Here is a 23,838-nt window from a genome sequence, read left to right as displayed (position 1 = left end):
TCTCTTCCTTCCTTTGGCAGTGTGTTAGAAATTTCAGAATGCAAGGGCGATAACTGCTAGATTGTTCCAATCACGCGATTATTTTGACCAATGAAATTGCATTGTTTCAGTTGCTGCGGAGGATTCAGGAATTGGCGGAAATATTGTGTTTCTTCAAACAGATTTCCATTCCGTGTCGAGCAAAGCAGACGCGTGGTGTGTCGCTCTGTGCCAAATGAACTAAGGCAAGGTTCTATTCTATTTGTTATCTCCGCTCACTTAAATGCGGATACAAGCCTGAGGCAAAAATGTTTATGGACTAATGACATTCATCAACATTGCCCGCAGGAGGGCATCCTTTATTATGGAACATCGATCGCAATGTGCGTTGTTCTTATTTGACCAGTCTGGAAGGATTTTGAGAACCCTCAACCACTTCTACGAGCGGCTGAATTCAACCAGCATCTTCACAGAAGAAAACTACCTACACCTTTCGAGGCATAAACTACCCGCCATTTGGCCGAAGCTAAAGAGGTGCACTCTTTTGCAAATATGGACTCATTTTACCTTTCTTGTAAATAAAATATTCTTGGAATTTAAGGTGAGCCTTTGTTGCTTTTCTGAGTGTCTCTTTCATTTATAAGAAAATCTTTCCTACCTTCAATGACCTCGGGTTTTGAGAGATGGATGCGAAAGCGTCTTTCCCTTTGTGATTGTTTTTTATACTAATGGATAAATCATGTGACCCTAGACCTTCTATAAAATTGTATGGGTTGACTAGCTTGAGTATTATTTTATTACCCCCATCTTTACAATCGGTTCACACCGTGTCTGAAGTTGTTCCTTTTTTTCTCTTTTTTTTTACTTTTTTTTCTTCTTTTCTTTTTTAAAATATGGAACGCTTCACGAATTTGCGTGTCATCCTTGCGCAGGGGCCATGCTAATCTTCTCTGTATCGTTCCAATTTTAGTATATGTACTGCCGAAGCGAGTACCAAAGGGAACAACTTCAGACACGGTGTGAACCGATTGTAAAGATGGGGGTAATAAAATAGGTATTTATTTTCAGAAAATTTACAAATAAAAATTCAGAAAAATTTGGCACAAGGCCGAAGATGGGGGAGGGGAAAGGACGGTCTTCTCTGACTAGTGCTAACTAATCTAACCTAACTAGTTCCTACTTTCACTCTACTTACACCATAATACCACATTCATACTATACATCCATCAGCGTATACATCCTTCATCAATCACCATAAGAACATCATACCATGATAACCTAATTAAAACCCTTAAGAAAGGGGGGTTTGGGAAGATAAAAATTTTATATACAAAATATAAATGAAATATTTACAATGTTAGTAACAAAAGACCCCCCCGTTGTTAAACTATGGCAGATACACCGATTCGCCAGTCGAAAGGGTGATGCGGGTCCGAACGCTTTATTTAAAAACACCTCTTACGAAAACTTCGAAAGGGAACCCGCATCTCTGGCGAATCAAGCGACCTGTCACCTAATTGGGGAGGGGAGTGGGGTTAAAAAAAAAAAAAAAAAAAAAAAAAAAGGGGCAAACTTAAAAGGGGCCTAATGATCGCTATCACACACTAGCTAGGTTATGAACAAAGAAGCCTAAATAATGGTCCTACTCTTGCCTATATCGTGACCTACTCTGGACTAAAAACGAGTCAGGGCTGACTTCGTTCCTGTCACCCAAAATTCTTTTTCCTAAGGAACATCCAAGAACCAGTCAAGACTTGCTTCTCTCACCCGACACACACGCGCAACTGACACCCACCTTTCAACAAAGTCTGACGGAGAGAGTCTAACTCTCTCGGCCTTGATACGATCCTTCAAATAATGACGGAAGAGTCGTATAAGGTCGAGGGGAGCAAAGTCCTCAGTTCCATAGACCACTTTCATACGTGTGTTCCAGATAACACCTCTCATCACAGCTAGCAAGATCAAACACAAATCTTTTCTGAGCCTATCCGTTGTCGGAGCCCAATTGCTACAGACATTAATAGGAGCCAAAGTTAATGAGGATGCGTTCAGTATGCGGACCATGAGACCTGTAACAAACTCAATCAGCGGCGTCACGATGCGACAATAAACGAAGGCGTGACATAAAGTCTCATCCTCATCGCCGCACCGTTTACAAATAGGCGAGTCCACCAAGCCAGCTGAGTGGAGTCTCTTACCGACCCAGAGAGCATCCCGAATTACCAGCCAGGTCAAGGAAGCCTCATCGTTAGTGAGGCATCCTGACCCAGGCGCCCAAGGCCAGATTGAGCGGAGCTGCTCCTTCGTCAAAGGGAGCCTCCCACCGATGACATCCGTTACGGATCCCCTCACTAAAACCCGATATAATGCCTTTCGGGACAACAGCAGAGTGTTAGAGAGGCTTTCCTTCACTCTTAAGAGGGACTTCAGTGCGCGCCGGCACTCGCGATAGAAGGGGCATTCACCTCGGGGCAACCTGTGTGCCTCCCCCTCGGAGTAGTGCACCCCTCTCAAAGCCGGGAAGGCTTTCTTAGTGTCCTCCATCCAGAGGCCACCGTTTTCCCTATCTTGTGTGCACATTCGATCTAAGTAGTAGAGCCGTAGCGTGTATAGCCGAATCTCCACGTTTGGCATACCTAGACCGCCTTCAGAAGGATGTAGGTAGCAGACATCGCGACAGACCTTAGGGGCCCTTCCAAGCCATAAGAAGTTGAAAAGAGCCCTCTGCAAATATAGCAGTGTGTCTGACGGGATTGGAAGCACTGATAGACGATAAATAGCGATTGGATAGATGTGGGTATTACACACCTCCGCTCGCCCCTTTAATGAAAGGTTTCTACTGATCCACCGTGAAGCTGCAGACCGTACCGCTTTCAGAACCTCCGACCAATTTTTCTCCAGCTGGAGGTCAGGACCAAACCAGACGCCGAGTATCTTGCAAGGCCCATCGCTCCAACTAAAGGGCCCCTGAAGGGGCATACCCCTCCAGGCACCAATGCGCAAACCCGAAGACTTGTCGCAGTTAATTTTGGCCCCTGTTACCGTTTCATACAATCTGATTTCTACACCGACGACACTAATCTCAGCACTGCTCGTTACAAGCACAGTTACGTCGTCGGCATAGGCGGAGTACTTCGCCTGGGCATCCACACCTGGCAAAGTGATTCCGCGTAGGACCGGATTCACCCTTAGCCTGCGCAAAAATGGCTCGATCGCAAGCACATATAGCATGGGTGATAACGGGCACCCTTGACGAATGGAACGTGACAAACTGAAGGGTCTCGACCTCTTCCCATTTACTTCTACCATCACCGCGGGGTTAGCATAGAGAAGATGAACCCAAGAGCGAAATTGCGGGCCAAAACCGGCCGCCGATAAAACAGCCCCCAAGTACCGATGGTCAACCCTATCGAAGGCTTTGGACTGATCTAAATTGATCAGCGCGGCCTCAGTGTCGACTTTTTCTATCATCAGGCGTATCGAGTGCAAGTTATCCTGGATTGTCCTGCCCTTCACGGCACACGTTTGCTCGGGGCTAATAAGACGAGCCAGGACAAGCTGCAGACGATTTGCGAGAATCTTGGCCAAAATCTTTAACTCAGCGTTAAGCATCGTTAAGGGCCTGAAATTGCCTAACCCATCCCCTCCATCTTTGCTTTTACGAACAAGCTTTATCACACCCATGGTAAAGTACTTGGGGATTGAGCCGTTCCTAAACCATGAGTTAAACAAAACCGTCAGTAAGGGGACGAAGATGTGCGACAACCTCAAATACACTTCGTAGGGAAGACCATCGATCCCCGGTGACTTATTAAGGCCGACCCGCTTTAAGGCTTCAATGACTTCATCCTCCGTTATGCCACCTTCGCACCTAGCCGCTTCGGTCGTCGAAAGACGAGAAAAGTCAGCCAAATAGGTGTCAAACTGTTCTAATGACAGACCGGGTTCCATGGAAAAAAGCTCCTGGAAATGGGATCTAAACGCCTCCAGCACACCCTGGTTTGTGGTCACGGTACGCCCGTCCGGCAATGTGACACGAGCGATGTGCCTATCAGCCGCTTGCCTAAGCTCCTCTGCACGCAGTTCAGCGGCCATGTTTGTTGCTTCCTGGGGCATTCTTTTTAACCTAGCCCTAATCGCTAAGGCTTGGTGCTCCTTTTCAGCAAGGGAGGCAAGCCGAGCCCTAATTATATTAACGCTAGCACTATCCCCCTCCTCCACCGCCCGATCTAGTCTAGACTCTAGTGTCACTTTAGCTGCCCTAGAATCTAGTTTGAGTCTTTTGCTAAAGTCAGCAGCAAAGGACCTAATGGCTTCCTTAACTTTTACCCACCACCTATTCCCAATAATTGCCCCCGTCAATTCCCGCTGTAGGGTTAGTAATAGCCCGTCACGGAAGCCCTTCACATCGAACAACGACGTGTTGAGCTTCCAGTAACCGGCTAATCTAGGCTTAGGTCTATCTAAGTTTACCCGTACACGAACAAGTCTGTGATCCGAGTAAACTATATTGTGGAAACTTGGACAATTCAATACTCCTACGTCGACTCGCCTAACTAAGAACCGGTCGATATAGCTCGAGAGCTGCATCGAATCGGAGCCGCCTCTACCTGTCCAAGTCCACACTAAGTCACGGGGCTTTTCATTTCGGAATTTGTCGATAAGATCAAACTTATCCACAAATTCACGAAATAAAACAGCATCCCGATCTCTGTTAGTTCCCCTAGATGTTAACCCAAATCGATCTAACTCGGGATCCAGGACGGCGTTCCAGTCTCCCGCTAAGATAACCGTTCTGGAAACATCTATGAACTGCTCGATCCGCCGAAAAAAACCAGCCAGCTCAGAATGGCTATTGGGCGCATAAACCCCAATAAGACGTAATGCCCTACCCTTTATGGTAGCATCCAAAACACATAGTCTTCCCTCCGGATCCAAGTAACACGGGTCACACGACGCATCTAGAGACCTTTTAACTAGCCAGGAAACCCCTCTCGAGCGAGAATTATAGTGCGCTGAGTAAGCCTCAAAGGTCTTAGACAGTGCACCCAAATGGTCACCAGGAATAAGGTGGGTTTCCTGCACACAACAGATATCCACTCCGAGGTGCTGCAGGTCCAAACTCAAGCGCCATTTGCGCGAGTCGGCCCTTAGCCCTCGGACATTTAAACTAGCAAGCTTGAGATCCATGGTGGTGCCTTAGGGTTGGGAACCAGGAACGAACATCGCGGTCGTGAGCATGCCGACGGCTCTCGTGAGGGAATAAGTACCCATCGTAGTATCGATGAGGCCGTCACGAGAGATACCACCGACATGCAAAGGATAGGTTAATTTTACTATCCTATACAGGGAGGGGTGAATTTTTACCGGGACCCTCCCAACACAACATTTTTTTAGGCTTTTTATGTCATCTGGTCGAGGGAGATGCGTCCAGGGGTTTTTTTGCCGGGAGCGATCTGCCAGGGTTCTCCTTTCAGGATGTCGTTGGTCGCTTCATCAGCTGGCTGTTTGGGAATACTTGGCATGCTGGTTCCTAAGTGCTGGCCTGTAGTTTTCTTTTGGTTTGGTGGGGGTTTTTTAAGTGGACACTCGGATGTTAGGTGTCCGATTTCCCCGCAGTTCCAACATGTGGGACGTCTGCCAGCCACTATTATCGGTAGTCTTTCTTCGCCAACCTCTAAGAAGAATGGTATACTCATAAAATCCTCTTTATTGAGGAGTATGTCAAAGCTCCATACTCCGTGGAACTCATCCACTTCCACGTGGACCATCTCCCCGAATTTTAAGAAGAAGGCACCAAGTTGTTCGCCGTCAATGTGGTGCGGGACGTGGAAAACTGAGACTGTGGTGCGTCTCTTGCCCATGTACTCTGTTCTGAGGATATGTTGTTGGGTGATGATTCCCTTTTGGGAAATAGTGAGGCACTCCTGCGCGGTGTTGAAGAGAGCGCTCCACGTGTTGTACCCCTTACATTTGATGACGCGTAAGGGTCTCAATCCTGCGTTAGCTAGTAGGGTTAGGATGATATCGACTGAGGCTCGTATTACTTTTTTGGACTTTCTATCCACGACGAATAGTGTAAGGCATCTCTTGTTGATCTCTTCGAGTTTCGGTATGTCGACTATAAGTCCGGTGTTGGTGACTTTGTCTAGGCATTGTTTTGCCTTCTCTATGAACTGGTCTATGTCAATGTCGACTTTCGGGGGTTTGGTCCACGGGTTTGCAGCTGCGCCGTTCTCCGTCTCCATATTGACGATAACAGGCGTCTGGCTCGCAGAAGCGGCCATAGCCGAACCGTTTAAAAAACGGTTAAAAAAGTTCACAAAACTGTTATAAATAACAGTAAAAACAGTAGGAGGGGGGAAAAAATTGCGTAGAAAAAAATCCGGCTCAGTGAAGAGGAAGAAGAGGAAAAAGACAGAGAAGAGATAACAGACTTACAAAATAATCGCAGCGTAGACTCAGGAGTGGGGGTAATAAAATAATACTCAAGCTAGTCAACCCATACAATTTTATAGAAGGTCTAGGGTCACATGATTTATCCATTAGTATAAAAAACAATCACAAAGGGAAAGAGGCTTTCGCATCCATCTCTCAAAACCCGAGGTCATTGAAGGTAGGAAAGATTTTCTTATACATTCTGCCAAAGGCAAAAACGAGTAAGAGAAATTCTTACATATTATTATTCCTAAACTCTTAATCTGCGTTGTTTTATCTATATCACTTTGTCTCCCGCTCACACCCTTCCTTGCTCTCTATCTATCTATCTATCTATCTAGTTGGACCTTGAAACTTTGTTTCAACTGTAAATCAAACGATAATTCATCAAAATCAAAATACCGAAATGTTAAACGCTTTTTTTTTTTTTTTTTTTTTTTTTTTTTCAAATCGAGGCTAATAAAATTCACTCTAACCCGTTCATCGATCCTCCCACTCACCCACCATGTGATGACGCTTTAACATTTGATTTCTATCTGAAATGTTTTCTTTATTTTGTCGGGGTTTGTTTTTTTGTTTCTTTGTTTTGTTTTAGGAATCTAATCTTCACTCAATTTTCGCGAATCTATTTGCCCGTCCATCTTTAAAAATTAAACTCGAAACTTGCGTTCAATCACGAAAGCAAAAGAGAATTTAGAAACATTGTTTTGTTTAGTTTTATTATTTCCAAAAATCTCCATTATTATTATTATTATTATTATTATTATTATTATTATTATTATTATTATTGGTATATCTATATATATATAAAAATGTAAAGTTGGTTCGTTCTTAACAAATAAAACCATGTTTATACGTTACCAATTTATTTGAAATTTTCAGACAACCCATTTTTAGAGTCGAGGTATGTTTTTATGTTATTAAAATAAATTTACCTAATTAAAATTAAAATATTAAATGAAATAAATATATTTATTTAATCGTTTCTGCGAATCTGTTCTGTTGATAAAACTGAACTTCCGGTTCGATTCATTTCACAGCCACGAATTGACGAAAGGTTTCATTTTCTGTTAACTCGATAAGTAAAAAAAAAAACAAAAAAAAACATATTTCATTTGTTTATCTTCCAATTTTTTTAATTTACACATCTTTTCTTTATTATATAAGGCCAAAAAAAAAAAGTTTGTTGCTTGCTTTTGAGGGTTTTTTTTTGTTTTTCTATATAAGATTACTCATGCAGAGAGTGATCCGTGCTGAAATAATGTTATTATTTAAAAAGTCATTCTTAACATGGGGAGGTAAGGATGTTTTGTACCTATTCTGTACTTTAACCTTACAATTGAATAAATAAAAAAAAACATATCGTAAAACGTTATTTAAACGTGGAAATATGATTTAAAAAATAGCGCGGATCGCTCTCTGCATTAGCACCATTTTTATTTATTGCGGACTATTATTCTCATCTTTATTAGTTGTTGTTTCACGAATTTTCGGCCAACTATTCCTCTGGCCTTCATGAAAAGAAGTCCTTTTATAAATGTTCAGTAACTTTTTCCTTTTATTATTCTTAAAGAGTAAAACTTTTCTTATTCATGAAAGGAGTTAAGCCTACGTAAATAAATAAATGTTTGTACACGTGACAAATTATCAATAAATGGTTTAGTTACTTTTTTAAAAAAATGTTTGTAAAAGTGCGAAAGGCGACGTTGTTATATACTCCCATGCTTAATTTCTATACTTATAGGTTTTTGGAATTTTTTTTCACTAGATTATTATTGATTGGACACTAATTAAACAGATTATTAAAAAAAAAAATGTAAAAAAGAAATCATTATTTCGACATTTGAAAGTGGTGCTCACTTTTTAGTTACAACGTTCTGATAAATCAGTCACCCATTTTGTAAGCAATAAAAACGCGGTATATCAAACCCATAGAAAGTAAAAATAATGAGTCTCTACCGCATTTGTAAGTCAGAAATATATTTGTTTCTCAAAGAAAAAAAAAGAGAGAGAACAGGACTTTTTTTATTGTTTTCATGAAAATAAAGTTTCGAGATTTTTAATTATTTTTTTTTTTTACTTATTTAGTCAGTTTGTGGGTTTATTTTTTTTTAATTGTTTTTGTGAAAGGTGAGTTTTTTTTTTCAAAACTTTTGTTTTGTTTCTTTTTAATTGGCTCAAGCCACTGCAATGCGTGGCAGGGTACAGCTAGTATATATATATATATATATATATATATATATATATATATATATATATATATATACACTAGCTGTACCCTGCCACGCCTTGCAGTGGCTCAATTTGGTGTAATGGAAAAATTTAATAAAAGAGAAAATGCATGTTTCTTATATTAGTACAGCAATCTACTGCAAAAAGTGAAAAAGAAGGCGAAACTGAAAAAAATGGTACTCTTTCAGAATTTGATCTGGATCCTCGAGAGTTTCTGTCAATCATTCATGTTTTGGACTTGACCAACAATCAGTGGATGAAGCCGAACGTAGCAAAAATGTTGAAACGCTAAATGCTTTTTTTTTTTTGTTGTTTTAAAAAATGTGATTTAGTAATTAATATTTGGTTGATGGTGGGGGGAGGGGGGTTACTATACACAGATTCGAAAAAGTCGTCCAAAAACAAATAAATGAAAGCAAAGGTAAGGTAATTTACGTTTCTACCTAATTGGATAATTGTTTAGTGTTTTTATGTAATGTAAAATGTTTAATTGGCTCAAAAAACAGAAATGGTCGCGAATTCTGTTGAATACGTTAAGTTTGGGAAAGTAAGTTGAAAACTAAAAACTATACAAAACTCACCAAACATATGTTACCATGACATAGGCTGGCATAATGGATAGGTTTCTGACAGTATTTTGTATAGTTTTTTTAGTTTTTACTCACTTTCTCTAACTTAAAGTAATCAACAGTGTCCACCACCATTTGTAGCTTTCAAATACACCAATAAACACTGTTTTTCGAGCCGACTAAACGTTACATTAAATGAAAAGGGTTTATATTACTAAACACAGATACAAAGAAGTTGTCAAAAAATAAATATATAACAAATAAATGTTATCAAAGGCAAGAAAAGTAAGTGTTCTACCTAACTGGATAAGATTTTAGTGTTTTTATGTAATGTATAATCGGTTCAAAAACATTCAATGTTTATCGGTATATCTGAAAAATACAAATGGCGGCAGACTGTATCGAACACGTTAAGTTTGGGGAAATTTTGGGAAAATGAGTTTAAACTAAAAATACTGTTAGGAACTCACTCAATATATGTTACCATGATGTAGGCTGGCATATAATCGGTGGTTTTAAACTTTTGCTCGATACAGGTGACGACTTTTAAAAATCCCTTTTAGTGATTACCTGGTTTGAGGATATTTGTACAACTAAACGGCAAATCTGCTCAAAAAAATCCGGTATCATTTTACTTTAAGGCCCGTTTCACGTTCATATATAACGAAATATTTTATTGTAGATTTCGGTGTGCTAAAAACGAATCTGCAAACCGTTTACGTAGCAAAAAAAAAGTTTTCATGACATTCATGAAATTACTTTTTCGAAAAGTGGGTGATCACTTTTCAATGTAAATTTAACTTAGAATGAGCACCCACTTTCTGGCCACCTGAGAGAGGGGCATTTTTCTGTTTCTTGGCTAAAAAGCTTTTTGTTTGATTTCTTTTGCATGGTAATAACCCCTGAACTCTGGGACTATTTTCCATTTAACAGCCGTAGCCTTTGTTTATGCTATGCGTAAGCATAAATGAAAGCTGTTTAGCCAATAAACATGGAGAAAAATCCCCCCTCTCTCAGGTGGCTAGAAAGTGGGTGCTCATTTTAAGTTAAATTTAGATGGAAAAGTGATCACCCACTTTTCGGAAAAAAAAATTTCTTCAGATCATGAAAACTATTTTGATACTCCTTGGGCGTTGAGTTCCATGGCGACCCGCAGAATTATTTAATGGTCGTTCCCTTAGTACCCCCTAGTCAAGGCTAACGCATGCGCACGTAACATTTTTTATTTATTTACTTACGTGGTGAAGTTTCTATACTGATAGGTTTTTTGAAATTTTTTCACTGGATTATTATTGATTGAACACTAACCAGATTATGAAAAAAAAATGAAAAAAAAAAAATCATTTCAACATTTGAAAGGGATACTCACTTTTTAGTTACCACGTTCTGGTAAATCGGTCACTTTTTATTTATTTTTTTTTTTTTTTTCTAAATACGGAAGTGTCTTCGGGAGATATAAAATGGTCGCATGTTGACGAAGCAATGTATCGGGAGGCGTACGGGATTGGTAAATTTTTAGATTAGGTCCACCTCCTCAATTTTCTTTTAAATGACGACTTGAAATGGTTTTCGACTATGCTGAATACGAAAATCGCATCGAAATTTTCCAGAAATAAGTAGTTATCAAGATATAAAAAGTTGTATTATGCATTGTAATCTTTGGCGGCCATCTTTTTTACGTGTGTGTATTTGTTTATGGCGCGTGTGCACGTAAAAAGATGGCCGCCGAAGAATACAATGCATAATACAACTATTTATTTCCGCAAAATTTCAATGCAATTTGCGTGTTCAGCATACTCGGAAACCTATAAATGTCGTCATTGAAAGGAAAATTGTGGAGTCAAAACTTTTGTTTTGTTTCTTTTTAATTTTTTTAAAGTATTATAAATTTCACTAACATGCTGGAGAAATGTTTAATAATTTGGTATTTTTTTAGATTAGTGAAATTTATAATACTTTAAAAAAATTAAAAAGAAACAAAACAAAAGTTTTGGAAAAAAAAACTCACCTTTCACAAAAACAATTTAAAAAAAAAAACCCACAAACTGACTAAATAAGTAAAAAAAAAAAAATAATTAAAAATCTCGAAACTTTATTTTCATGAAAACAATAAAAAAAGTCCTGTTCTCTCTCTTTTTTTTTCTTTGAGAAACAAATATATTTCTGACTTACAAATGCGGTAGAGACTCATTATTTTTACTTTCTATGGGTTTGATATACCGCGTTTTTATTGCTTACAAAATGGGTGACTGATTTATCAGAACGTTGTAACTAAAAAGTGAGCACCACTTTCAAATGTCGAAATAATGATTTCTTTTTTACATTTTTTTTTTTAATAATCTGTTTAATTAGTGTCCAATCAATAATAATCTAGTGAAAAAAAAATTCCAAAAACCTATAAGTATAGAAATTAAGCATGGGAGTATACAACAACGTCGCCTTTCGCACTTTTACAAACATTTTTTTAAAAAAGTAACTAAACCATTTATTGATAATTTGTCATGTGTACAAACATTTATTTATTTACGTAGGCTTAACTCCTTTCATGAATAAGAAAAGTTTTACTCTTTAAGAATAATAAAAGGAAAAAGTTACTGAACATTTATAAAAGGACTTCTTTTCATGAAGGCCAGAGGAATAGTTGGCCGAAAATTCGTGAAACAACAACTAATAAAGATGAGAATAATAGTCCGCAATAAATAAAAATGGTGCTAATGCAGAGAGCGATCCGCGCTATTTTTTAAATCATATTTCCACGTTTAAATAACGTTTTACGATATGTTTTTTTTATTTATTCAATTGTAAGGTTAAAGTACAGAATAGGTACAAAACATCCTTACCTCCCCATGTTAAGAATGACTTTTTAAATAATAACATTATTTCAGCACGGATCACTCTCTGCATGAGTAATCTTATATAGAAAAACAAAAAAAAACCTCAAAAGCAAGCAACAAACTTTTTTTTTGGCCTTATATAATAAAGAAAAGATGTGTAAATTAAAAAAATTGGAAGATAAACAAATGAAATATGTTTTTTTTTTGTTTTTTTTTACTTATCGAGTTAACAGAAAATGAAACCTTTCGTCAATTCGTGGCTGTGAAATGAATCGAACCGGAAGTTCAGTTTTATCAACAGAACAGATTCGCAGAAACGATTAAATAAATATATTTATTTCATTTAATATTTTAATTTTAATTAGGTAAATTTATTTTAATAACATAAAAACATACCTCGACTCTAAAAATGGGTTGTCTGAAAATTTCAAATAAATTGGTAACGTATAAACATGGTTTTATTTGTTAAGAACGAACCAACTTTACATTTTTATATATATATATATATATATATATATATATATTTATATATTAATATTACTGTTGTTGTAATCTAGTTCAATATGTTTAATTTAAGACTCTACTTCCTCTACCTTTCATTATCTATTTATATATTTATCGCTTCTTTTTATTCTTTTGCGTCGCACGTTCATCACTTTTCATCATGTTATTTGTTTCCTCATCCTGTTTTTCTTTTCTTTTCTCAATTTTTTTCATGTGGCTCATATATTTTTACCGCATCTTTCTTCTTAATCCTTTTTTTTCTCTCTTATGCCTTCTTTCCGCCTCCTTCTTCTTCCTCTGTATCCACCAACCGTTCCTCTTTTCCTTATTCATTTTTCAGCTTTTTCATCTTTCAGCTTTTTCATCTTTCATCTTTGTCATCTTTTTCATCTTCTCTATTTCATCTTCATTTTCCTCTTTTGCCATTCTTTCTTTCTTTTTTTCTTTTTTTTTTTCATTATTTCTGTCTCTATTCTCCCTTGTATAGTTTTTTTTTTCTTACTCCGCATTATGCCTCTCCTATATCTTCTTTTTCCTATTTGTATTCCTCTTCTTCGTATTCTTCCTCTATTACACTTCTCATATTCCTTCTTCTGCCTTATATTCTTTTTAAATGTCTTCTTCTTTCACAATTATTTCTTTCATATTTCTTATTTTTATCATTCATCGTTTCTACTATCACTATTTTATTTCTTCTTATTCTCCTTTGTCTTTCCAATGTCCAATTATCCCTATTTCTTTTTTTCTTTTTTATCTTTTCTAATGTCCCATATTTTTTTCTTCTTCTTTCTATATCTTCTTATTCTCTTATATTTCTTCTTTCCCATTCTCCTTCTCATATGTATTCTTCTTCTTTTTCTTCTTCTTCTTCTTCTTCTTCTTCTTCTTCTTCTTCCCCTTCTTCTTCCCCTTCTTCTTCTTCTTCTTCTTCTTATTATTATTATTATTATTATTATTATTATTATTATTATTCACAATTCTTTGTTTTTTTTGTTTGTTTTTTGTTTGGTTGTTGTTTTTTTTTTGCTTTTTTTTTTTTTGCTTTTTTTTTTTTTTTTTTTGCTTTACGTCACGAAATAGAGGGTGCGACAAAAATAACTCCGAAATTAACTGTCCCGTTGCCTTGTTTGCTAATCAAATATTGATAACGATCGCGTACCTTATTTACATAGTCACTCTCGTCTTTTATGTAAGATAACATTTACCTGTCACAATGATAAATTACCTGCCACGCATTAAGGAGGCGAGGGGTTATATATATTTCGTGCGTCACCTTCTCATGCCATAATTATTATTAGCATAGATCGACCTGTCGCAACAGTCACAAAAACGATAAATGAGATAGAACACAATGACTGTTTAAACGATAGAAAGTGGGAATTTCAAAAAAATAATAAAACAAAATGCGGTTCAATGATTATCGACATGGAATTCCCAAATGATGGACTGATTTGAATATTTATTAACGTTTTATGGAACTGGTTAACATATTTAGCAACTTAAGCTGACTTCACAGAATAACTATGTATCAAGGTAAAAGGCAGGTGTGTGAAAAATAAGATTCATATGGTAAAACGCAATATATGATAATAATTAGGTTAATTGGATTAGAATGTAAGTCTGCGTGTTTTAGTAGTGACATCACACAGACAGGAAACGTGGCTAATCATCAGAGGATAGCTTTTTGCTTTTGTTTGAACGAACAAAGAGGGTAATCGCACTTTCTGATAGCGTACTTTCCTCCATTGAAACTAGATGGGGGGATTATTTTTATGCGCGTACATGAAATACTCTGAAGAATGAATGAAATGAGCCAACGAGATTTGCAAGTTCAAATGCATCTATGGTGTTTCTTCATAAATAACTTTTAGAGAGACTATTATTTAGAAGAAGAAGAAGAAGAAGAAGAAGAAGAAGAAGACAGAGACGGAAACAAGAGAAAATGAAAAAATTGACTGTCACATTAGCAGAAAAAATATAACCAGTTGATTCTACCGACGAAGTGCACGCATGGTGGTGATCGTAAATAACGAACTGTGGGGATCCATAAAGATTTCAGCTAAATAACAAATCTCCCGTCTCCCTGTGAGACGGTAGAACTTCGCAATCCAGTAGATTATTTCTTCATCACAACTCATTTCTTACAAAATATACGTTGCTAATTTCTCTCTACTCTCTCAGTGTTTTTTTTTTTCAGAATAAGTGCCCGACTTAGTTCACATCTTTCATTGGGTAAAACATTCACAGCTAGAACTTGTCTAGAAACGATATTCATATCTCCATGTTTGCACATAAAAGCGAATTCATTATTCCATTAACAGAGTTTCTTTCCAAGAACATTCCATCTGTAGAACACAATATCGTGCAGGTGCTTCTTAGCTTACTACAACATGGTCGTTTTCAGGTCAAATGTCAACCAGTTTTCAGCCAATCATCTAAGATCTAAGTATATCACAGTTCATTACATCTGACCAGTAATGTCGGATTTTAACCGATTAAAAGGGGGGGAGGCGTTTCTGCAACTCAATGGGTTAAACCAGAACTCGACGTAGAAGGAAAAAACAACGAAACTCTTACCTTACGTGGTGAACCTTTCACGCCTTTTCTTGGTCAACAGGAGTTGCAACGAATTGCCTTGTTGCTTAAGAAATTATTGTCTTTGTAACAGTAACTGTGAAACGGGCTGCTGGACTAAAACAAAAAGACCAATATCGCTGATAAGGAGTGTTTTTATACGCACTAGTCGATTCTATGCAAATGTTAAGTCCGATCCATGTGAGTGGACAAAAAAACAATCACTATTATAAAAGCAGTCGACCAAGCACTTTCAAATCTTTTGCTTGGACGATTGCCACACAGAATTCCATTGCTTCACCCTTCCACATTGAGTTCCGGTAAGTAAAAATTATCACAATAATCAATAGTTCGGAATGGATCTGTTTTCCTCCAAAAGATGGTAATTACGTTGTTGTGTTTACTTAAATCTGTATCCATTGCGTCTTAATCTGACGATACGCGAGTAACGTGGAGATATTTGTTCAAATAATTTCATACATGTGATATCAATTTCATATAATTGATTCATGTAATTGAAGTTTTGAAGTAAGTTCGGCTCCCATAACCCGTTTAAGTTAAGAGGATACATAGAGATTTCTGTTGTTTTCCCCAGCAAATTTCATACATATAACTTAAATTTGATAGAAAATACGATGTATTTGAAGTTTTAAGAGCATGATGTCCTTGTAGGCCACTTACAAGTGCACTTAGAGATTGTCTTCCACCGGTGAAAGTTATATAAGAATGCACTTTTACATTTCATATGACCTCTTTAACTTTTTTTTATAGGGAACACACAAACATCAATCAACCAAACACGCATACACATAGACATTATATTTTTATTTTTGTTCCTTTCCCCTACATTAAAAACGACCCTGATGTCTAACTCTGCCCTCATGAGGAGGAAAAGTAAATAGGTACACACAGACAATATAATTTATGGAGATAAATTGAACCCATGAATTGTATGGTTTATAGTTGCTATTGGGTTGGATATATTAGATTGAGAAGAAAATTCTTGTAGAATTTTAAATTTTGATGTAAAATGATTTCTTTCAAATAAGTTTTTGTCATAATACCTTTACTCTATATATCAGGTTAAAGTGCGTTTTTCACTCTATCTAATCGTTTAAATTACAATCGTTTTAAGACAGTTATGTCTTCTTTTCAGAACGTTCAATACAAAATGGAAAAAAGCAAATTCGCATAATTTCCTTATTTCAATTGAAGCTAGGCTAAAAAGTTGCTGAAATGTACAACACAATGGTGATTTAAGAAATTTTGAGATTCATCAAGGTGATGAGCGTAGTGGTCGGCCATCGGATGTTGACAACGATTAATTAAAAGCCTTAGTTGACGCCAATCCACGAGGACGTAACTTATACGATGATTTCCAACCACTAGAGAGAGATGGGAAAGCCAAAAACCTTGATAAATGGGTGCCTCACGAATTAAACAACAACCAAAAGAAACGCCGTCATAAAGTATCATCTCCCCTTCTTTTACGCAACAAAAACGCCCCGTTTCCCGACCGGGTTGTGACTTGCAACGAAAAGTACATTCTTTACGATAACCGGTGACACTCAGCTCAGTGGTTTGATGCACACAAAGCTTGACACTTTCCAAAGCCAGAGTTGCACCAAAAGGAGATCATGATGTTTCGTGATCATCCATTACAGTTTTTTGAATGCAGGCGAAATCATTACGGCGGAGAAGTACTGTCAACAAATGAATGAAATGCATCAGCAGTTTTGACAACAACACCCAGCATTAATCAACAGAAAAGGCCCAATTCTAGTTCACGACAATGCCTGACCGCACGTTGCTAAACCAACCCTGCTAAAGTTGAACGAATTCGGCTACAAAAATCTGTCTCATCCACCATATTCTCCAGACGTATTACTTAAATACTACTTTTTTTCAAACATCTTGACAACTTTCTGCAAAAACCTAAGCAGTATCAAAAACCTAAGCGATACCAAAAGCCTAAGCGACTTCAGCGCCACCAGAAAGATTTTTTTTTTTTTTTTGCGTTACTAGCATGAATACACGCGTTTTGCGTTGCTGATGGTGCTTATTTCAATCAATTTTTTTTTGATTGATATGTCCATCTGAATTTAAAAGTTAAAAACCGCGAGAATTTTCTTGTCAGCCTGATATAATGTAAGCCAGTACTGGATTCATAGATGTGCGCTGTATGAAATTTACTTAAAATTTTGCAACAATATTCTATGTTGTATTGATTTTTGAAGATTGATTCTTGAATGTTCTTATCGGCTATTATTATTTTACATGGAAATTCCACGGTAGTTAAAATCTTTTAAAACACATCAGTAAGAAATTCCTTATTGTTATATTACAAAAATGAACGTATGGAAGCAACAGAACAAACAAAGAACTTTAGTTTAAACTTTTATTGAAGGTCAATGCGATCGTAACTGATGCTGTTGGTATTGTTAGGAAGTGCCGGTGATGACTGAGGTGGTGACGGGGATGTAGATAAGCTGTTTGGAGTAAAAATAGTGGTCGGTCGGCAGGTTCATGGGAGTCACTGGCAAAGGAGGAGTAACCTGGACTGCTGCTGCATATGTCATCTGGTATGAGGTCAATGATGGCTGACTGCTGCTAATACTGTGGTTCAAGGCGTTGTTGCCCTTATCTTGGGTGAGGTCAATGACGGCTGGCTGCTGTCAATGCTGTGGCTTGGACTGCTGCTGTTGTCACCAAGGCTACCATCGCTGACTTAGGTGACCTTTGCTGCTGTCTTAGGCAAAGTCGAGGTGGCTGGCTGCTGGTGTTTAGAGTGGCAGAGTCGTTGGACGACCTCTCTGCTTGGTGGTCCGGTATATTCTGCCTGGCTATTGAAAATCTGCTATATTTATACTTGGCATACAAATGTAGTCAGAAGCATTCTAGCTTTGGGCACCATTTGCATTTTAGATTGTGTTAGTTTGTACGTCTTAACGTAATGCAGGGAGTCATCTGTTTAGATTGATGCTGATAAACTCATGGGTGTATTCGAGTAAGAATTATGTTCTCATAGTGTTCCATGGGTAAATTATTTGTGTTAATGTACGTGTAGGAGGGTCATTGGCTGTGATGTTCATGCTTCAAACTTAATTCTTTTTTCATTGAATGGTTACCTCAAGTGGTTTGCTTGTTGGGATGACTTATAGGAATTATGTCATTGATGTAGACAAAAGGAGGCTTTGACTATCTCGTATGCGTTTGGTATTTCTGTGTACTTTGTATTGACAAACAGGGCTCATCTCACCGCTGCCATTGTTGTCACTATAAATACTCCTGCTGATTTTGTGTTTTGCTTCTGTAAATCTGGAGGGATATACGATATAACTATATAATCAAACAATTACAATGAGGTTGAGCTTCAATAGAAAAATCAGTGGAATATATTTCAGATCAGACTGTTAATTAAAAAAAAATGTGTGGCGTTGTTGAGCTTGTTAAATTGCTTGTTCAGCTTGTCCATGTCGATAGTAAACCTATTGCTCTCCAGGCACTTGTACAACTAAAAGGTACACAACATGGGATTGTCTATGCATTTCATAGTCAGAAAGAAGCCACATTGCTTCTAGAGGTGATATATATGCATGATAGATATTGTTTGACTTCATCTCTTTGTTCTGGTCACATTGTTTCTCCTTGATGAATGAATCATGGTTATTAACCTCCATCATAGCACTATCATGTCCTTTATAAACATATTTGTGTATTTTATACTCTTGACTGAAGAGCAAATTTCTAAGTTAATATGAGCTCAATATTTTCCCAGAAGAAATTTGTTGAAAGGGACTATGTTGTTGAAGATATATACTAACCCTATTAAAAGTTTGGCCTTGTGCTTTATTGATGGTCAGTGAATATGTTAATCGTAATGGAAACTGTATTTGATGAAATGTAAACGGAACATTTGTATCACTTGGCTTTAACTTAATTTTTAGAATGAGAACTGTGGAACCTCTATCAGCAGTAAAATTACCGACTTGAACTGAGTCACCATTATTTCCACGCTTGTAAGCCGGATATCCATGAATGTTTCTTCTGTTTCTTCTCCTTGGAAAAGATTTTTGCATAATCCTTTATTCATACAATGAGAATTAGGATTAACTGCACCACATAGACCATGTACCATTAAAGATTAAACTAAATCACGAAGCTCTGGATCTTCAGGTCTAGGTATTTCTGCTGACACAATTGGATCAATTTGTTGAACCATTCTGATCTTATCCTGATCTTGCAGCATTATGATCAAGTAACAGTGTGGTAGCCCTCTTTTTTGAAATTCAATAACATAAATATATGCGAATAGAATTCTCAGTACATGTCTGTATTTAATGTCTTTCAAAAGTTCAGCTAGATGTGCATGATACACACGTGATTTTAAGTCAGGTCGATTTTGTGTAAGTTCTGATTGCCCCAAGTTGTTAAATATTTCAGGATATCTTGGATTACATGTGTGAGGAATAGGTCTGGTTTTCCATATTTACAGAAAACTGCCATTGTATCTTGATAAAGTTGTTGAAGATTCCTAGGACTTCCTGGAAATAAAGATGGTAGAATAGCTCGTACACCAGGATTACCATCTTTATACCTTGCCAAATGATTCATTAAGCCAGAATACTGAGCAGCTCTTAGTTGACTTCAATGGCTTTTAATGAGGTTCAATCGTCAACTTTTACATATGCAATAGACTTTTATCTTTATTTTGAATTTTATTCAATAAAGATTTGGAAATTCACAAATATTGTTTAAGTTGAATTATTGATATACATTTTAATTAATGCATTAACACTTCCTGATAATATAAATAGAACTCTTTGAATTTTCTGTAAAATGTTTTTTCAATAAAAACATTTTAATATGTTATAACATTCAGATCCTTGTGTATTAGATGCAACTCAAGTGATTCTGTAAGTCTTTTGCAGTACAGTTAACTCCGATTTTTTAATAATCAGGATTATGTAAGGTAGGTTGTACCTATCAAATGTGTCACTTGGCTTTAACTTAATTTTTAGAATGATAACTGTGGAACCTCTATTAGATTCATTAATTAAAATAGCAATGATGCTGTTTCGATGACATTTTATTTTCATCCTAGTTCCATTAAAAACTCATTGATTTATGGATAAATTTCGCAGTAGCATTACTATTGCTTCTATTTTCACGTTAAGTCGGTGAGGTAGCATTCTGGATGGAGTTAATGAATTTAGGAATTCGATCGGGTAATTTTGAAGAAGAAGAAGAGGAAGAAGAAGAAGATCGTCATCATCATCATCATCATCATCATCATCATCATCGTCATCATCATTGATGTAATCTGTACTAAAATATGTATTTATGCATCCAGGAAGATTATTTAGAATTTCTTCATTTACTGTTAAACATTCTGTATTTTTTGGAGTCATGATGATTCTATTTTCCATTTCTTGAAGGCTGCAATCAAATATTTTTTTTTTTTTTTTTTTTTTTTTTTACATGGGTGTCACCACTTATCAAGGCCCAGAGGCAACTCAAGGATAAGGGTTAATAGGTATACATTAGTCATTGTGATTTTAGCATAGTAAACAGTGGGAATTTTGTAACTTGGATTACTTAGGGGGACGATTCAATTAGAACTTGTTCACATTGGACTTTTTCTTTTTTTTTTTTTCATAGGTATCAACACATTATCAAGGCCAAGAGGCCACTCAAGGATAAGGGTTAAAGAGTGTACAGTAGAAATTGGACAATATAATAATCATTAGTAATGAAAATTTGTTAAATTTGATAACTTATATGGAACGGCTCATCAAGAACTTATTTACGTTAGACTTGAAGACAACCATATTGTAGTCAGCCGGAAAGCAGGAAAACGGAAGACAATTCCACAGGCATGCAGTTCTAATAAAAAGGCTTTGTTCATGGAATCTACGTTTAGGTTTAGGCACAGATAAAGAGTGGGGGGGAATTATTGATAGTGTTTACAGCTAAACGAGTGTTTCTTGTGAAAGTTTTGCGAGGGGGGACCATAGATTGAAGCTCAGTCGACCACTTTCCATGAAAATAACGATACATCAGAGACAAACTCGCAACATCTCTTCTGTGAGATAGAGGTTGCAAGGAAGAGAAAAGGACATCTCCTACGAGGCTACGAAGTCTATTTTGAACTCTATCAAGGCAGGACAAGTCCTTTCTAGCAGCTCCTGCCCAGATGTGGCAACAGTATTCCATCCTTGGACGTACCTGGCTCTTATATAGATAGAGAATTGCATCAGCAGTGAGATATCTACTGGATCGATAGAAAGATCCCACCATTTTTCCAGCGGCCTTGGCAACAGATTTGATGTACGTGTTCCATTTAAGATCAGGAGTAATGGTCAAGCCCAGAAGCTTGTCAAAACTTGAGGCCTCCTGAAGACGAGAGCCATTCATTTCAATTGATGCCAGATGGGGATCAGAATGTTGATGATGTAAAGAGAGAAGCTTGGTTTTAGATGCATTAAAAGTAACCAGCCACTCCTTTCCCCATTGTACTACATGCTCAAGATCAGAGGAGAGAGAATTGGAGAGAACTTGGTTGTTTACTGTCTTAGATGGTAGTGTCGTCAGCATAAATGTCTACAAATGATGTAAGGATGTGATTTGGAAGATCATTAATGTATATCAGGAAAAGAGTTGGGCCCAGGATGGACCCCTGAGGGACACCGGCATTAATACTGTGGGCTTCTGATTTTTGCCCCTCAACTACTACTCTTATGAACCTATCAGAAAGAAATGATTTAATAATTGAGAAGACATTTCCAGCTATACCATAGCTAGAGATCTTATGAAGTAAACCTTTATGCCATACCCTATCAAAGGCCTTAGATATGTCAAGAGCAATTGCCCTAGAAAGGTTGCCTCCGTCGAGAGATTTGCTAATCCTATGAGATATAACTGTAAGCACATCTGCTGTAGATCTAGCAGGACGGAAACCATATTGAGTGTCACTAAGAAGGTTATTTTTGTTGAGATGGTTGATTACTTCTGTATTTAACACAGATTCCAGCAACTTACTCATGACGCACAGGAGACTTATTGGCCTGTACTGAGAGGGGGATGAGCAATCACCTGAATTCTTAAATACAGGGCATACTGATGAAATTTTCCAGGGAGATGGGAAACTATTCTCCTTAAGACAACGTTTAAATAGTTTTGTAAGTATGGGCGCTAGTTCAGGTTCAAGTTTTTTGAGTACTATAATTGGAATACCGTCCGGGCCAGTTGCTTTACTGGAATCAAGGTTTTTGATTAGCTTGGCAACATCACGTACAGATATATGTATATCACATCGTGTGTTTTCTGATACAGGAGGAAATATTGGGGGTTGGCGGCCTTGATCGCAAAAGGTAGAATTAGCTGCAAAGTTTTTGACAAAGAGTTTGGCTTTGTCTGATGCTGACGAGATTACCTCAGGTCCATTGATGATAGTTGGGATGGAGCACACGCTTCTGTTCAGAATTCTGTTTGCTATTTGCCAAAACTGGTGGGAACCAAGCCGCTGCTCAGCTACTTTGGACTTAACAGATTGAGCATACAACCATCTTGCGCTCTTTATTATTTTCTTACAATGGTTGCTGGCAGTCCTGAAAGCGGCTTTAGTTTCCATACATCTATTACGTTGGAAACCGTGGAAAAAGTGATTTCTGTGCGCAATGGCAGCAGCACATTCTGGAGAGAACCATGGCTGGCTGTTAGGTTTTTGCTGAAACTTTTTCGAGGGTATGAAACGATCAATACCTACAATTAACCATTCCGTCAGGTCTAATACTATAGAGGACACATCCTTTTTAAATATGGAATGCAGAGGTAGATCAGTTATAAATGAACGGAAGCTATCCCAGTCAGCCTTAGTGTATCGATATACTGTACGATGGAGAGGTACGTCTGGGGACTTATTACATTTCATTTTTATCTTAATTGATACAACAGAGTGGTCGGAAGATCCAAGAGGCGACAGAACAGAAACTGAACATAGTTCAGGGCAAGTTGTGAGAAAAAGGTCTAGTAGGCTCGCATACTAGCCGTCATTGTCGGGCACACGGGTGGGTTCCTGAACAATCTGACTGAGGTTATAGGCAATGGAGAAATCATGGCAGAACCTCCCCTCATCATCGGTCTTGTTTGAGTGGGTCAACCATTCGACGTTGTGAACATTGAAGTCTCCACATACGTGAATGTTAGCTGAAGGATAAGCAGATAGGACTTGGTCAATTTTCTCAGATATGCTTTGAAAGATAGTAACTCCGCTGTTGTGGGGGCAATAGAGAGTAAATAAAAATGCCGTAGTGTGAGCTAAAGCAACCCGGAAGCACATATAGGGTAAGTTAGGATCTTCCCTGGAGATGTCCCTACCACATGGAAAGCTATCTTTAATATAGGCACATATTCCATGCCCATGGCGATCTTGGGGGTCAGATTTAGAAGTTAAGTTAGAGTATCCTTTAATTGCAAACTCCTCTAGGGAAATAGCCTGTCCAATGCCAGTTTCACTTAAAAATAAAAGGTCTGGTTTAGTCTCCTGTAATTGGGTTTCAACCTCTGGAAGGTTAGAACGTAGACCCCTGATGTTGGAGAAGGAGACATGGTAGTAGGGGTCTACGTTGGAAGTTGGAGAACCGGGTTTAATCGTGTATTTTTTCTTGAAACTTGTCATGATGAAATTTTGAAATTTGTGGACTAGG

At 37.4% G+C, this 23,838-nt stretch overlaps 1 non-coding gene across 1 annotated transcript; it reads right to left on the bottom strand.

Annotated features, from left to right (window-relative positions):
- Positions 1-866: 866 nt before the first annotated feature.
- LOC145297398 (U6 spliceosomal RNA) lies at positions 867-973 on the bottom strand. The gene has a single exon (XR_013870248.1). It is a non-coding gene; the product is annotated as a U6 spliceosomal RNA (small nuclear RNA).
- Between the last annotated feature and the right edge of the window lie 22,865 nt (positions 974-23,838).

This window comes from Euprymna scolopes, chromosome 17 (genome assembly GCF_053919585.1).
Source record: "Euprymna scolopes isolate OS-2025 chromosome 17, ASM5391958v1, whole genome shotgun sequence".
Lineage (NCBI taxonomy): Eukaryota > Metazoa > Mollusca > Cephalopoda > Sepiida > Sepiolidae > Euprymna > Euprymna scolopes.
This window is presented reverse-complemented; position numbering and strand designations above follow the sequence as displayed.